The sequence below is a fragment of the Macaca thibetana genome, chromosome 2 (assembly GCF_024542745.1).
Source record: "Macaca thibetana thibetana isolate TM-01 chromosome 2, ASM2454274v1, whole genome shotgun sequence".
In the NCBI taxonomy this organism is placed as follows: domain Eukaryota; kingdom Metazoa; phylum Chordata; class Mammalia; order Primates; family Cercopithecidae; genus Macaca; species Macaca thibetana.
In genome coordinates this window covers 177,557,069-177,561,733 of record NC_065579.1, presented here as the reverse complement: position 1 = coordinate 177,561,733, position 4,665 = coordinate 177,557,069, and the positions used below count along the sequence as shown (strand labels likewise).

The window sequence follows — 4,665 nt, the reverse complement described above, 5'->3', positions numbered from 1 at the left end:
CAACAGGATATTTACCAGAAGTCCTATGTAGCCCAGTAAAAGAAGAAAAAGGAATAAATCATACAGAAATAGCAAAGGAATTATTTTAAATGTTTTCATAATTTTCTACAATTATTGTCAATACAGAAAATTCAATAGAATCTAAAGATAAAATAAAGCCAAATAAGCAAAATTAAAATACATAAAATCAATATAAAAATCAATACTTTAATATTTAGCAAGACTGTTTTCAAAATAAAAATTTTAAAAACCGAACGTACCGAAACAGCAGCCCAAGTGACATATAGGAATAAGTCAAATTAAATATATTCAAGATCTTTATAGATAAAATAATTTTTAAAAAATAACTAATGCATTTAAAAAAGACCTAATAAATAAATGGAATGATAAACCAGATTAACATACAGGAAGAGTCAATATCAAAAAGATAACAATATATTTTGTGATGAGTTTCAAAAACCTGATAAATACAAATTAGCACAGTAAAGAAACGTAAACGGCACAGAGTCCTCTCCTTTATTCACATATTTATTTATTGTGTTAATTATTTTCCTTTCTGGAGAAATGGCATAACCTTTTGAAATGTCTAGGTTAAGGTTTGTATGACAAAAAATTCTTTAAGTGTAGAGGATCTCTGAAGTTATTCAGAAGTTTTTAAGGCATATTTGATAATAATTGCTTAAAGATACATGTGTAGTTTTATTTAAGTTGGATTCTGGCAAGGAATGCTCTATTCCAAAGTTTAATATTCACTTAGATAAATGTAGTGAAATTAGTAAAAATGTAGGGCATTATAAGCTGGCACATTTTCCATCATAAAAAGTAACCAAACATATATATTGAATAAAGAAAATTTAGTATGGTAATCTTTTTATTACTTATTAGCCTATTCAATGTAATGCATTTTTATTTTTAATTTAACTTAATAAAGAAATCTAGTGTGATTCCTAGGACTGTACTTACAATGATGTAAATTTTCTGCTTTAATGCCTTATTAACTAGTTGGATATTTTAAGCTTCTATTTCTCTTGTTACTAGCACCAATTAAGAGTTGTGAATATAATTTATACATCCTTATTAGCCTTTATATATAATCCACAGCCTGCCCGTCCCACAATTCTCAACCCCAGGATTTCTCTGGCTCACCTGCCTGCCATGGCCAACAAGGAAGCAGCCTTTGACAACACAGTAGAAGAACATGTGATCAAGGAGGAGTACAAAATATGGAAAAATAACACCTCTTTTCCTTATGATTTGGTGATGACGCAGGCTCTGGAGTGGCTCAGCCTAACTGCACAGTGGCTTCCAGATGTAACTAGACCAGAAGGGAAAGATTTCAGCATTCATCGACTTGTCCTGGGTACACACACATCAGTTGAACAAAACCACCTTGTGCAGCTTCCTAATGATGATGCTCAGCTTGACGCATCACACTACGACAGCGAGAAAGGAGAATGTGGAGGTTGAGGTTGGGTTAGTGGGAAAATTGAAATAGAAATCAACACCAAGCTGAAGAAGTAAACAGGGCCTGATATATTCCCCAATACCCTTGTATCATCACAACAAAGACTCCATCCAGTGATGTTCTTGTCTCTGACTACACAAAACATCCTTGGAAACCAGACCTTCTGAAGATTGCAACCCAGACTTCATCTCCGTGAACATCAGAGGGAAGGCTGTGGGCTTTTAAGGAACCCAAATCTCAGTGGGCACTTACTTATTGCTTCAGATGACCACACTATCTGCCTACGGGACATCAGTGCTGTTTCAAAGGAAGGAAAAGTGTTGGCTGTAAAGATCATCTTTACAGGGCATACAGCAGTATTTGGAGATAGAGATGCTTCCAGTCATCTTTATCATAGTAATATTCCATTTAGATCTTTACTATGGTAAAGATCCTTCCAGGCATCTGTTCCATGAGTCTCTGTTTGGAAGTATTGTTTGAACAAGTATCCCTCTATAATAGATGCCACTAGTCATGCTGTTAGCCCAAACACTGGGTGTTTTCTAAATATTAATGGGTGGACTTGATTCAGAAAACCCATAGTCTTACATTGAAATTTTCTTCAAGAATTTTCTAGTTAAAAAAAAAAAAAAAAAAAAAAAAAAAAAAAAAAAAAAAAAAAAAAAAACCAGGTCTAAAGGAGCTATAGAAAGGGAAATATTATTTCCGATTATTTTTCTTCTTATGCTATATCCCCAAGTTTTTCAGGCTCAAGTTGAAAAGAGTGAGTCAGTAACTTGTATTTGTTTTTAAAATTGAATTAATCCTTGATAAGAGTGACTATTATTTTAGAAGTTAGTCCTTGACCACTAGTTTGATGCTATCTCCATTTGGGGTGACCTGTTTCACCAGCCGGCCTGTTACTCTTCATGACTAACTGTGAAAATGCTTAAAATGGAATAAATTGCTTTTTCAATTGATAAAACAAAAACCATATATATGTGTATATATTTATTTATGTGTGTGAGAGAGAGAGTGTGTGTGTGTGTGTGTGTGTGTGGTGTGTGTATAACTTATTGAATGTATGTCTGGAAGTTAATGCTGCAGAAGGCCTTCCGTAGTAAAGAAAGTTTCTGAATCATTGTGTATACACTTTGAGAATGTCTGAGAAACATCATCAAAGAACTTTGATGCTTCTGACTTTATGCTGTTTCCAAAAGATTTTTTAAAGTCACACAGCATTGCAATATAATTTAGTGTATTTCTTCCAAAGTTATGACTTCTGAATATTTCAAATTAAATTAGGATGCAAAAAGGTTTTTAAGTCATCCGGCTTATGGTGAGCAAGAAGGAGCCCATTACAGCTCTCCACTTGACACAGCAAATCTTCTGGATCATCAAGCATCCTACATGAAATACTACAATTATATTAAAATATAATGATTCTCAGCTTCATAAATAAGCTTAGAAAACAAATCCCCAAATCCACAGATACCACAAACACTTTAGAGCCTGACTCTCTTTATCCTGTGCAAATGCTATTTCCAAGATGTCTTTGGAAATACCTTATTAACTGATGAAAAATTATCTTTTTATCTCAGAATCCATGGATACAATAATACCACAAAACTTTAGAACCTGAATTTCTTTATCCTGTGCAATCGTTATTTCTAAGAGGCCTTTGAAAAGAATACCTTATTATTAACTGATGATAGATTGTCTTTTCAAATAAGCAAAATGGAAGACTGTCAGGTATTAATAGAAGTATTTAAGTCACCTGAGAAATCTAAGTATTCCTCTTTTCGCAGTTAGTTTCATACTATTATTTGAACTAAAAGTTCAAGTATTTCACTTTTCTTATGAATGCATAGTTTCTTGTTTTACATTAGAGCAAAAATTTTAATGTTCTAGTGTAAATAGTGATTTCTGTTCAGGGAGTATGTGTCTGAGATACAGGATAGAGGACAGCAGGGACCAGGAGGAATCATTTAACTACTTTTCTATTCATTCAAAATATTAATAGAATTCTTCTGTGTTCTTGTCACTCTGATTGCTACAGTGGTTTTAGGAAGGTATGAAAAAGAGAGTTGGATATACCTAAATGAGTTTCTTAGTATCACTCACATAGAGCTGGGTACCATCATTAAAAAGCAAATTCTGAATTTTTAATAATTTCGTTCTTTACTATGATCTTCATTATGTAGCAGAGTATGAGTTTACACAGCTCATTACATATTAAATGTTTCTAAAAATCAGTTTTTAATCATTTTCTTTTCCCAGTATTTCCAATATAGCAACTATTAAAATTGCTATCTCTCTTCCACTAGTATAGTTCATGCATCGTGACATTGCTATAAATCCAGGCTTTCCTTCCTCCTGACTCTTGGCATATACATCCAAACCTGACAAATACTTCCTGTCATGTATAGCTCTCTAGAAACATGGATTTCCTTCCCCTCTACTGGTTTTCTTAGACATCTCTGCCACCATAATTTCTACATTGACTACAATATCTAGAAAATAAAATTCTCCATTTAATAAAAATTCTTTTAGTGATGTTTGATGGGGCAGTTAGCACGTGGGATGTTGATAGTTCTATGCAGCAAACATGAGCTCCAGTGGCCTCCCATGTGTATGTCTGGCCTCTGCTCCTTTACTGGTAGGAGAAAAAACAACCGCACAATTCTACGTGCTCTGAAGTGAAAAAGAAACCACAGTGCTATAATGTACTGCTCCCTCTCTGGCTTCCATTTCCCCACTAGCAAGATGGAAGGCAGGGTCCTGGGATTCCATTTGCTTTCAGTAAAATTGCTATTACCTGACTCCATTCCTACAGCAGCAATGGTAAACAGGGGTATGAGAGGCCTACGTTTACCTGGCAGCCTCTTTCCTTTCCTTCCACCCACAACCACTACTACAGCCTCATATCCACCACTCACCTTGTGCTCATGGGAATCTTTCTCATTATGCTCATTAGCCTAATCAGTGACTCCTAAGGAACCTGGTCCATACAGTTCTGACTCCCAACCCCACCTCTCCCAAACTTCTCTTTCCTGTCATTCTTCCTTCTGCAACTGCAATCCTTCATCACCCAGAATCACCTCCATTCTCAACTGCTTTGATATTATCTTAACCCTCGCGCTTACTTTCAGCCAAGAACTGGCTCTGTCTTATGAATCCCTGGGAAACTATCAAGTTAAATTATCTTGAAAGAAGAGTCA

General features: G+C 34.8%; 1 pseudogene; it reads left to right on the top strand.

Annotated features, from left to right (window-relative positions):
• The first annotated feature begins 1,155 nt into the window (after window positions 1-1,155).
• LOC126949038 (histone-binding protein RBBP4-like) lies at window positions 1,156-1,945 on the top strand (annotated as a pseudogene).
• The last annotated feature ends 2,720 nt before the right edge of the window (window positions 1,946-4,665 follow it).